Genomic DNA, 13,107 nt, shown 5'->3' on the forward strand with positions numbered 1-13,107 from the left:
CCAACCTGGCCTGTTTGTTTTTGAGTGGCAAGCAGCTGGACCCCCACATACATTTTGGTAATATTTTGACCACTAAATATTAAAATAACAAAAGTATTGTTATCCGAAGTGTCTGGTACAGGCATAAGTAAATATTAATGGCACACAAGTGTCTAAAACCTAATATAAGTAAGCATAAAAATTTACTGTTTAATAAATGTAGAATTTCAAATCAGTATGTCAAGAATGCCAACAAAGGTCCATCTAGTCAAAGCTATGGTTTTTCCATGAAGTGACTTAGCAGCAGCAGCAGCATGTATGGACATGAGAGTTGGACTGTGAAGAAAGCTGAGTGCTGAAGAATTGATGCTTTTGAACTGTGGTGTTGGAGAAGATTCTTGAGAATCCCCTGGACTGCAAGGAGATCAAACCAGTCCATCCTAAAGGAAATCAGTCCTGAATATTCATTGGAAGGACTGATGTTGAAGCTGAAACTCCAATACTTTGGCCACCTGGTGGGAAGAACTGACTCATTGGAAAAGACCCTGATGCTGGGAAAGATTGAAGGCAAAAGGAATGGGGATGATAGAGGATGAGATGGTTGGATGGCATCACCAACTCGATGGACATGAGTTTGAGCAAGCTCTGGGAGTTGGTGATGGACAGGGAAGCCTGACGTGCTGCAGTCCATGGGGTCACAAAGAGTCGGACATGACTGAGCGACTGAACAGAACTGACGTCAACAATAGTTTATCAATAAGAGATATTACAACAATTGATCATCTTTCTGAAGGGAATAAGCAACTGATCCACTCTCCCATACCACATGCCCAAAAACATTCTTTGAGGATTAAAGATTAAAATGACCTTAGAAACAAAAATTTTAGGAGATATTTAAGAAATCTGCTTGTAACCCAGTGTTTGAAGAGAATTTTTAAGGCAACGCGGGAAACTCAGAAGTGTTTTTAAAAAGAAAAAGAGTCTTTGGCTACATAAAAAGCAAATATTTTGTACACAACTAATGAAACATTAACACAGCAAAATATGTTTTTCATAATGCATATGAACACCTCTGGTGAGAGGTGCTCATAAATAGTTCTTTTAAGGATCTTTATAAACTGTTCTGCAGTCACCTCTGAAATATAGGGCAAACATGATTATAGAGAATTTTTGAGCTATTCTTTATTTTTTTTAATTTTTTAAATTAAAGGATAATTGCTTTACAGAATTTTGTTGTTTTCTTTCAAACCTCAACATGAATCAACCATAGGTATACATATATCCCCTCCCTTTTGAACCTCCCTACCATCTCCCTCCACATCCCACCCCTCTAGATTGCTACAGAGCCCCTGTTTGAGTTTTCTAAGCCATACAGCAAATTCCCATTGGCTCTCTGTTTTACATATGGTAATATAAGTTTCCATGTTACCCTTTCCATACATCTCACCCTCTCCTTCCCTCTCCCCATGTCCACAAGTCTATTCTCTATGTCTTGTTTCTCCACTCCTGCCTGTAAATAAATTCTTCAGTACCATTTTTCTATATTCCATATATGTGCATTAGAATACAGTATTTATCTTTCTCTTTCTGACTCACTTTATTCTATAATAGGTTCCAGGTTCATCCACCTCATCAGAACTGATTCAAATGTGTTCCTTTTTATGGCTGAGTAATATTTCATTGTGTATATGTACCACAACTTCTTCATTCATCTGTCAATGGACATCTACATTGCTTCCATGCTCTAGCTATTGTAAAAAATGCTGCAGTGAACAAAGGGATACATGTGTCTTTTTCAATTTTGGTTTCCTCAGGGTATATGCCTAAGAGTGGGATTGGGTCATATGGTGGTTTTATTTCTAGTTTTTTAAGGAATTTCCATACTGTTTTCCATAGTGGCTATATCAATTTAGATTCCCACCAACAGTGCAAGAGCATTCCCTTTTCTCCACACCCTCTCCAGCATTTATTGTTTGTAGGCTTTTTAATGATGGCCATTCTGACCGATGTGAGGTGAAGTCTCATTGTTGAGCTATTCTTGAATGAGTCAAGAATGCCTGGTATTGATACCAAGCAGGACACTGTGAGGCTGCTAGGCACATCCCCCACTTCTGCATCCCCCCCCCCCTTTTTTGAGAAAAGTTGTCTGACCGCTTTGTTGCTTTGGGGAGACAAGAGATCGCTCAGGAGCTCTTGGTGGGGTGGTTCTGTTTCCTTGTCTCCATCACTTGCTTGCCATCTGGACAAGCAAGATGGCACTTGCTCTGCAGATGGCGGCCATGCACAAATCCAGGGAGTACTTGTTCTTTCAGATCATGTGCTGGATACTGCTGGGCTGGGCATCTTCATTAATGGTGGTATGCACATAGGAAGTAGCCAACTTTTACTTGCTGGGTCTTTGCTTCATGACCACCATGATGCCTTGCCCTCCACTGATGGATCCACACCCATAGTCTTGAGGAAAATGAGCCCACTGTAGCAGATGGAATTGCGGGCCATCAGGTTTTGTGTTTGGTGTTGTATGTCTGCTTCTGACTGTTAATCAAGAAGCTGGAGCAGTTGCATGGACATGGTGCCAACTTCTGTTATTTTGGCAGCCAGAAGCAGAAAGAGACCCTGTTTCTTGATAATAGGAAAGAGACTTCATTCAGTGTCCATAACCTTCCCTGGGTTCCAATGAGCTGATTCAAATAGTTGCTAATTAGAGAAACTAGGGGATGTGGCTTCCCTGGTGGACTAGTGGTAAAGAAGCCACCTACCAATGCAGGAGATCTAAGAGATATGGGTTAGATCCCTGAGTCAGGAAGATTCCCTGGAGAAGGAAATGACGACCTACTCCAGTATTCTTGCCCGGAGAATCCCATGGACAGAGGAGCCTGGTGGGCTACAGTTCATAGGGTTGCGAAGAGACATCACTGAAGCGACCTCGCTTGTATGCACAGGGGATGTGGAGGTAATGGAGGAATATTCAAAAGAAACAATACTGCAGCCTTGGGGCAGAGGCCTGGTTCCCCATCATGCAATATGTATAACAAGATCTTTGAGCAGTTTTTAAGGTAGTGAAAACCCCCTCATGTGGGAGAAGTTAATGGTATGGTGCACACAAGCAAGTAGACCCCAGACTGATTGGAACCAGAACACTGATTATGCTGACTCTCACATACCTCAGTACCAGCCAATCACAAGAATGCATTGCCCTCTTTGAACCATTACTATTAAACTTCTCACTACCCCCTCCAGGTTGGGACACACACTTTTGAGAGCATTAGCCTGCTATATCCCTTTTGCCTGGCAAAGCAATAAAACAATTCTACTTCACCCAATATTCTGTCTCTGAGAATTGATTTGGAGTCAGAATACAGATTCCCAATTCCACTTGAGTATCGGTGCTGTTTCTCAATTTAGTTTTGGAGGCCCAGCTGGTATTTGAAGATCATAACAATTACAAAGAGAAACACATATTTGAAGAAGAAAAACAGAAAGGTTACAGAAAATTGTCACTACTTTGAAAATGCAAAGAAATCAATGAATAGACTTTACCACGCCATCCACAGTTCATAAAAAATATGTATATATAAGGAGAAATGTATATAAGGTTAAATATGAGATGGACTGAATTTGGGAGATAGACCCTATCTTGGATTGGCAGGTTCATCAACAGGTCAGAATCTTATTCTAAGCCCTCCAGGAAGCTGAGAACAGTGAAGCAGAGAACCTTTTGAAGGAGCATCCCATTGGATAAGTACCCATGCCCAGCCTTTCCCTTCTGACCTCTAAACTGCTACTGGTCCAACCTTCAAAACCACTTCCAGATATGGGCCCATCCTCCAAATGCAGCCCTGCCCATAGGCTTAGTTCTAGCCTCAGGCTCCTCTACTGGGCCTGTTTGTGCCTCCAGTACATTCTCTAAGTCAACCCAGGGGTCCCCAGCCCTAATGCCAGGAGAAGTTACTATTTCCCTGCTAACAGGGATGGAACTTGACTGTCTGCAAGAGTCGCAGAATCCCGCCCCTCTACAGACAAGGCACGAAGCAGAAGTGGCCTCACTGGTTCAGGAAGGCTTTTTTGTCCAAGAGCTCTGCACCTGGGGCATCCAGTCACACTGGTTGGTTGTGTGGGTCAGAATGTTCTTGGTAAGTCCCACATCAAGGGAAGGCTCAGGAATACAAGGACATCATTAAAGAGCATGTTGTGTCCAGGCCTCTGATGGGACTCCTTAGAGAGGACTGGTCCCTCTGCTTGGGTCTGCCTTCACCTGAGGCATTTTTGAGGGTGGAACATGCTTTAAGGATGCATCTGCAGGTTATTGTCGTTCACTGTGATTCCCTGTTCAAAAGCCACCGATGAGGAAAAGAATTTCTGTGTCCAGTCATTGTTATACTATCACCCACATCCTCCGAGTATTATGAACCTGATGACCCTGCCTTATTGTCCAGTGTATTAGGGAATGTTGACTTATGTGCTACCTCTTCTTTATGAAAAAGAATGTTTCACCTGAGAATCTGGCTTTATGCATTCTTTATATTTGAATATGGCATAGTGCTTTAAATCTAACATTATAAATCTTAAGAATGACTGCAAAAATCTGGGCAAACATGGAATTTTTTGGACAGCATATAAGTAAAAAATGTCAAAAGGATTATACTGGAGAGGTTGTTGAGGAAAACCCAATACAAAAATAAACATGGGCCTTCACTAGTGGTCCAGTGGTTAAGAATCTGCCTGCCAATTCAAGGTACATGGGTTTGATCCCTAGTTCAGGAAGATTCCACATACTGCGAGGAAACTAAGCATGTGCTAAAGCAACTGAACACACGCCCCACAGCCCATGAACCCAAACTGCTGAAGCCTGGCCACTCTTGAGCCCATGCTCTGCAACAAGAGAACCTACCACAAGGAGAAACCCATTCAACACAACTAGAAAGTAGCCCCACTCACTGCAACTAAAGAACCACATGGGCAGCAACAAAGAGATTGTGCACTGCAACCAAGACCCAGTGTAGCCAAAAATAAATAAAGAAACAAAGAAATGCGAAGTCAAAAATCCTTTGGAAATAGAAGAAATCAAGAATGCCATTTAGGGGAGAAAAAGAACCAAGATAGTTAAATTCAAAATATTTTCCCTTGGACATGCCTTAGTTCTGAAGACAGAGGCCCATCACAGACAAGGTGCTTCTCAACTGAGGAGCCTTCCCAGGGCCCCCTTCACATCCTTGTTCCTCAGGCTATAGATGAAGGGGTTCAGCATGGGGGTGACCACAGTTTACATCACTGAGGCAATGGAACTTCTCTGGGAAGAATAGATCACAGAAGAAGTGAGGTAAACCCCCAGGCTTGTCCCATAGAACAAAGAAACCACAGCAAGATGAGACCCACAGGTAGAAAATGCTTTATACTTGCCCTCAGTGGAGGCCATCTTCATTAAGGTGGAAGCAATCTGAGAGTAAGAAAAGAGGATCCCAGTCAGAGGAAACACACATAGCAGGGCAGTGGCTGCAAACAAGCAGATGTTATTGATGAGGGTGTCTGAGCAGGCTCCCTTGAGAATCTGGGCCAGTTCAGAGAAGAAATGTGGAATTTCCATGTCAGTGCAGAAGGTCAGCCTCATCATCAGTAGAATATGAAGCAGGGAGACCCATAAAGTGATGAACCAACACATCAGAGCCAAGAGGCTACAGAGGCAAGGGTTCATGATAACCATGTACTGCAGCAGGTGGCAGATGGCCACAAACTGGTTACAGGCCATCACAGTCAGAAAGAAATCATCCATTCCAGCGAAAACCATAAAAAAGCACCCGAGTGAGGCATCCTAGATAGGAGATGTCTTTACTCTGTGTCTGAATGTTCACTAGCATCCTCGGGACAGTAGTGGTGATGAAACACAAGTCAACAGATGACAGGTTGGCGATGAAGAAGTACATTGGGGTATGGAGATGGGAGTCAGAGCTGATGGCCAAGATGATGAGAAGGTTTCCAAGCACAGTGACCATGTGCATGGACAGGAAAACTCCAAAGAGGAGGTTCTGCAGTTCAGGATCATCTGAGAGGCCCAAGAGGAGGAACTGTTCCTGTGTGGTTTCCCGATCCCATGTAGCTAGTGTGTCTGCTGGGGAAGGAGGCAAAACACACATTCAATGCACAGCCAACTGGCATCACAGCTAGTTATCACCTTTGATTCCACATTTTCATGGATATCATTCTCCATTAGTCCTTCCAATAGCAGTGATTCACTCATTCAAGTGGTAGCCCATTTCCATTTTAATTGTGTGTAATTATTCAGACTTTAATGTAGCAGAAATCCCTGTGTCTCTTTTTGCCTCTCACTCACTGGTTCTAATTTTCCTACTCAAATCTATGAACATAGGCAGAGTTCTTCTTTGATAAGAAGTTTTGAAAATAATTGAAGACACTTGATAGCCTTTGCTTTGAAAATCTCCATACTTCTTTCATTCAGTAACTCTTTTAGTTGTGATTGAGATATGGGGTCCAGTCCATGGGGTCGCAAAGAGTTGGACACGACTGAGCAACTGAACAGCAACAAAGATATGGGTTATCAATTCCAACAAACTTAATTCTGTGACCCATATTGATGTCACAGTTAACTCTCATGTACCTTACTTTTTTTCTAAAATTGTGATTACTGTTATTACATTCTTTGTGAGGTTTGAAAATGCCATCTTAATAAATGATAACTTTATTATTTTTTTCTGTTTTTATGACAATAATTTTGATACATAACTCTCCCAAAGTACAGTATAGAGTTGTGATTTAGACAATGAGATCTTGAGTCAGATTTTCTAGAACAGAATTTTGGTCTGTGAACATATTATCTGTGTGACCTTGACAAAGTTATTTAATCTCTTTTGGTGCAGACCCGTCACCTCAACAATGGGAGTAATAAACTGTAAAATGTAAGACTAAAGAGTGAATTAAATGAGATGATACAATTTTTCAAGTGTGGTTCTTATCACGTATACAGCAGACACTTGATAAATGTGAGCATGTTCAAAAAAATGATAAATTTGTCCTACACAACTATCGTTGATCACTAGTCCCCTTAAATAAGGACAGCCATCAAAGATGGAATTCTGATTCAAGCACAATGGATCTGTTACCTCTTTTGCCTGCCATGCAGCACTTCTGGTTACTGATGATTCTTATGGCTGTCTCTTTCAGAGAATGCCTGCCAGGTGGCTTATTCCAAGAAGATGAAAGAAAATAAATGAACTACACATTAAAAAAAAGATGGGGAAACATGATTACAAAACCATTAATATAAAATACAAAGTGTGTGGGAGAGTGTGAGCTCATGTGCTCACGCTCACAAGTGGGGTTGTATTTTATTAAAAATCAGTGGAGATAATTGCAAAAAAGTATTGAAAGTTTTAATTAAAAATATTCAAAGCCTGTATAGATCACCCTAAAAATTGAAAGGCAAATTTAAAATGGAAACAAATGTGCATTTTCTCCATAGTAAAAAAAAAAAGTATTGGCATTATAAAAGCCTAGAAAATGCAGTTCATTAAAGAGTGAAAAAATCATTGAGAACCAGTTTGCCCGGGAGAGGTAGGTAGAAAAGGTCTCTCTGACATATGAATATTAAGTTATGAGCAGAAGGCTGGCTAATTGTTAATCAGAGGAAATAAGGAAAGGGCAAGCATTTTGGGTGAGAGGCAGAATTCCCATTTGCCATGTGGGTCAGTGAGCTTGGTAACAAACAGAAGGGGTGTGAGAGCCCTGTGAAATGGAGAGCAGAGTGAGGTTCAGGAGTGCTACAGGGAAGAACAAAGTCTGACTACATGTGGATCTGTTTCTTTCACTTTAACCTTTGCTTCCAGTTCCTTTTGTTCACTAAAAGGATATTGTCTATACATAATAGCCTGCCTGGGAGAACTCTGCCCCTGTGCCTGAATGTTAAACCTTTGTTTGTGCCTTTATTCAAGACCTTGTCCACCTGTGAATGGCTGCAGGAAAGAAGAAACTAATACATCCTTCTCTGACGCTGGCCATTCCAGGAGATAGTTGCAAGATTAACAGCTTTTTTACTTTACTTCCTCACCTACCCCCATCTCTGTTCTATAAAAGAATCTGGCATCTAGACCCAGATAAGATGGTTATTTTGAGAAATTAGTCTGCCATCTTCTAGGTCTGCTGGGTTCTGAAATAAAGTAATATTCCTTGCCTCAACATCTCATATGTGAATTTATTAACCTACTATGCAGTGAGCAGAGTAAACTTGGGCTTGGTAATGGAGCACAAAGTATGAGGCCCCAAAGTTGAGCACCCTGTACTATTTTTGATTGTGCTTCTCATGTTGATAATTTTGTATTTATTTGTTGGTCAGAGGTCATGACTGTTTTTGCTCATCATTGTCTTTCCAGGGACCTGCATAATGCCTGGCACATAGTAGGTGCTGAACACACGTAAATGATGCACATGTAATAAAGATTGAGTTGAAAAGAATAAACTATTACACAAACAAAGAAAATTTCAAGTTTATCATACATTGAATTTATAAAAAAATTGAATACTAATATTAGTTAAATGCATTCATATCTATAATATATCATGAATAAGTAATAACTATTCTCAGAATGGAGAGCTTGTTTAATACAATGATGGTTGTTAACATACTTCAACACAAAAATAGGTCAGTGAAGAGAAATCATAATCACGATTACAATAAAAAATTCATTTGAGAATATGTACCAACCATTACATTTAACAGTTGTGGTTATCAGCCAGGACAAAACCTCTCACTAACTGAAGAAATCAAGGAAAATTTTTAACTCACTAAAAATGTTTTTAAAACTGTACCCAAAAGGATATTCTACATTAAAACATGAAAATATTCTTATTAAATTTATGAACAGAACAAGTCAGTCTATTCCAACTTCAATATTTCAGTAGTCTCCTGAACAACTAAAAAGGTGGTAAGATGAGAATAGAAAATTAGCCTGCATAATGAATGTCAAATTTAATTAATTAAATTGTTATCAGATAATATCATGGACACTTAAGTGAAACAACAATAATCACTACAGAACTATTAAGTGCTAACAGTACTCAGTTCAGTTCAGTTCATTTCAGTCACTCAGTCATGTCTGACTCTTTGCGACCCCATGGACTTCAGCCCGCCAGGCCTTCTTCTCCATCACCAACTCCTGGAGTTTACTCAAACTCGTGCCCATTGAGTCAGTGAGGCCTTCCAACCATGTCATCCTCTGTCGTCCCCTTCTCCTGCCACCTTCAATCTTTCCCAGCATCAGGGTCTTTTCAAATGAGTCAGCTCTTCGCATCAGGTGGCCAAAGTATTAGAATTTCAGCTTCAACATCAGTTCTTCCAGTGAACACCCAGGACTGATCTCCTTTGGGATGGACTGGTTGGATCTCCTTGCAGTCCAAGGGACTCTCAAGAGTCTTCTCCAACACCACAGTTCAAAAACATCAATTCTTTGGTGCTCAGCTTTCCTTATAGTCCAATTCTGACATCCATACATGACTACTGAAAAAACCATAGCCTTCACTAAATGGACCTTTGTTGGCAAAGTAACATCTCTGCTTTTTAATATGCTGCCTAGGTTGGTCATAACTTTTCTTCCAAGGAGTAACATCTTTTAATTTCATGGCTGCAGTGATTTTGGAGCCCCCCAAAATAAAGTCTGTCACTGTTCCCACTGTTTCCACTCTTTCCCCATATATTTGCCATGAAGTGATGGGACCAGATGCCATGATATTTGTTTTCTGAATGTTGAGCTTTAAGCCAATTTTTCACTATCCTCTTTCACTTTCATCAAGAGGCTCTTTAGTTCTTCCTCGCTTTCTGCCATAAGGGTGGTGTCATCTGCATATCTGAGGTTATTTATATTTCTCCCAGCAATCTTGATTCCAACTTGTGCTTCATCCAGCCCAGCGTTTCTCATGATGTACTCTGCATACAAGTTAAAGAAGCACGGTGACAATATACAGCCTTGAAGTACTCCTTTCCCGATTTGGAACCAGTCTGTTGTTCCATGTCCAGTTCTAATCGTTGCTTCCTGACCTGCATACAGATTTCTCAAGAGGCAGGTCAGATGGTCTGCTATTCCCATCTCATTCAGAATTTTCCACAATTTATTGTGATACACACAGTCAAAGGCTTTGGCATAGTCAATAAAGCAGAAATAGATGTTTTTCTGGAATTCTCTTGCTTTTTTGATGATCCAAAAGATGTTAGCAATTTGATCTCTGGTTCCTCTGCCTTTTCTAAAACCAGCTTGAACATCTACAAATTCCCGGTTCACATACTGTTGAAGCCTGGCTTGGAGAATTTTGAGCACTACTTTACTAGCATGTGAGATGAGAGGAGATACCTCACGTCCAAGGTCAGGAGCCGTGGCTGTGCTTTGCTGGACTGGCCATATGGAGATATCCCACGTCCAAGGTCAGAGATACCCATGGAGATATCCCACGTCCAAGGTCAGAGATACCCTTGTAAGATGGTAAGTGCTGGAGCAGCTGTGAGGAGATACCCCCCATCCAAGGGCAAAGGAGAAGCCCCAGCAAGATGGTAGGAGGGGTGAATTCACGTTTAGAATCAAACCCCATTCCTACCAGAGACACTCAGAGGGCTCAAAAAAACCTTGTGCAAGCGAGGACCCAGGGACCCCACAGAGACTGAGACAGAACTGTTTTTGACCATCTTCTGTGCAGGTGTGGGTTGGCGGTGGTCTGCCACAGGGACAGAGGCTTTGGGTGCATCAGACTTGGGTATGGCATAAGCCCTCTTGGAGCAGGTCGCCATTAACCCAACATAGAGAGGCCAGAACTTACACAGGACTGGGAAATAGACTCTCGGAGGGCACAACAGAACCTTGTGCACCAGGACCCAGGAGAAAGGAGCAGTGACCCCACAGGAGATTGCCCCAGACTTGTCTGTGGGTGTCTGGGAGTCTCTAGCTGAGGCGTGGGTCAGTGGTGGCCTGCTGCCATGGACTGAGGTCACTGAGTGTAGCAGTATGTGCATGGGATCTTTTGAGGGAGGTCACCATTATCTTCATAACTTCCACCATAGTTTGGCCCCACTAAATAGCAGGGAGGGAACAGAGCTCCACCCACCAACAGAAAATTGGATTAAGCATTTACTGAGCATAGCCCCGCCCATTAGAACAAGACCCAGATTGCCCCTCAGTCAGTCTCTCCCATCAGGAAGCTTCCATAAGCCTCTTACACTTCTCCATCAGAGGGCAGACAGACTGAAAACCACAATCACAGAAAACGAACCAGTGTAATCACAGGGACCACAGCCTTGTCTAACTCAATGAAACTATGAGCCATGCTATGTAGGGCCACCCAAGATGGACGGGTCATGGTGGAGAGTTCTGACAAAATGTGGTCCACTGGAGAAGGGAATGGCAAACCACTTCAGTATTCTTGCCTTGAGAACCACATGAACAGTATAAAAAGGCAGAAAGATAGGACACTGAAAGATGAACTCCCCAGGTCGGTAGGTAGATGCTGCTGGAGATCACTGGAGAAATAACTCCAGAAAGAATGAAGAGATGGAGCTAAAGCAAAAACAACACCCAGTTGTGGATGTGACTGGTGATGGAAGCAAGGTCCGATGCTGTAAAGAGCAATATTGCATAGGAACCTGGAATGTTAGGCACATGAATCAAGGCAAATTGGAAGTGGTCAAACAGGAGATGGCAAGAGTGAACGTCAACATTTTAGGAATCAGCAAACTAAAATGGACTGGAACGGGTAAATTTAACTCAGATGACCATTATATCTACTACTGGTGGGCAGGAATCCCTTAGAAGAAATGGAGTAGCCATCATAGTCAACAAAGGAGTCTGAAATGCAGTATTTGCGTGCATTCTCAAAAATGACAGAATGATCTCTGTTTGTTTCCAAGGCAAACCATTCAATATCACGGTAATCCAAGTCTATGTCCTGACCAGTAATGCTGAAGAAGCTGAAGTTGAACGGTTCTGTGAAGACCTCCAAGACCTTCTAAAACTAACACCCTAAAATGATTTCCTTATAGGGGACTGGAATGGAAAAGTAGGAAGTCAAGAAACACCTGGAGTAACAGGCAAATATGGCCTTGGAGCTCAGAATGAAGCAGGGCAAAGGCTAATAGAGTTTTGCCAAGAGAACGCACTGGTCATAGCAAATACCCTCTTCCAACAACACAAGAGAAGACTCTACACATGGACATCACCAGATGGTCAACAGCAAGATCAGATTGATTATATTCTTTGCAGCCAAAGATGGAGAAGCTCTATACAGTCAACAAAAACAAGACTGAGGGCTGACTGTGGCTCAGAACATGAACTCCTTATTGCCAAATTCAGACTTAAATTGAAGAAAGTAGGGAAAACGACTAGGCCATTCAGGTATGACCTAAATCAAATCCCTTACGATTATACTGTGGAAGTGAGAAATAGATTTAAGGGACTAGATCTGATAGACAGAGTGCCTGATGAACTATGGATGGAGGTTCATGACGTTGAACAGGAAACAGGGAGAAAGGCCATCCCCAAGAAAAAGAAATACAAAAAAGCAAAATGGCTGTCTGAGGAGGCCTTACAAATAGCTGTGAAAAGAATAGAAGCAAAAAGCAAAGGAGAAAAGGAAAGATATGCCCATTTGAATGCAGAGGTCCAAAGAATAGCAAGGAGAGATAAGAAAGCCTTCCTCCATCATCAGTGCAAAGAAACAGAGGAAAACAATAGAATGGGAAAGACTAGAGATCTCTTCAAGAAAATTAGAGATACCAAGGGAACATTTCATGCAAAGATGGACTCGATAAAGGACAGGAATGGTATGGACCTAACAGAAGCAGAAGATATTAAGAAGAGGTGGCAAGAATACACAGAAGAACTGTACAAAAAAAGATCTTCATGACCCAGATAATCACAAGGGTATAATCACTCACCTAGAGCCAGACATCCTGGAATGCAAAGTCAAGTGGGCCTTAGGAAGCATCACAATGAAAAAATTAGTGGAGATGATGGAATTCCAGTTGAGCTATTTCAAATTCTAAAAGATGATGCTGTGAAAGTGCAGCACTCAATATGTCAGCAAATTTGGAAAACTCAGCAGTGACCACAGGACTGGAAAAGGTCAGTTTTCATTCCAATC

General features: G+C 41.7%; 2 pseudogenes; both read right to left on the bottom strand.

The window, feature by feature from the left end:
* Window positions 1-2,162: 2,162 nt before the first annotated feature.
* Window positions 2,163-3,803, bottom strand: LOC145510851 (large ribosomal subunit protein eL28 pseudogene; annotated as a pseudogene).
* A 1,352-nt stretch (window positions 3,804-5,155) lies between these two features.
* On the bottom strand, window positions 5,156-6,069 carry LOC145509458 (olfactory receptor 7D4-like; annotated as a pseudogene).
* Between the last annotated feature and the right edge of the window lie 7,038 nt (window positions 6,070-13,107).

This window comes from Giraffa tippelskirchi, chromosome 6 (genome assembly GCF_054371585.1).
Source record: "Giraffa tippelskirchi isolate mGirTip1 chromosome 6, T2T-mGirTip1v1.2.pri, whole genome shotgun sequence".
Classification (NCBI taxonomy): Eukaryota; Metazoa; Chordata; class Mammalia; order Artiodactyla; family Giraffidae; genus Giraffa; species Giraffa tippelskirchi.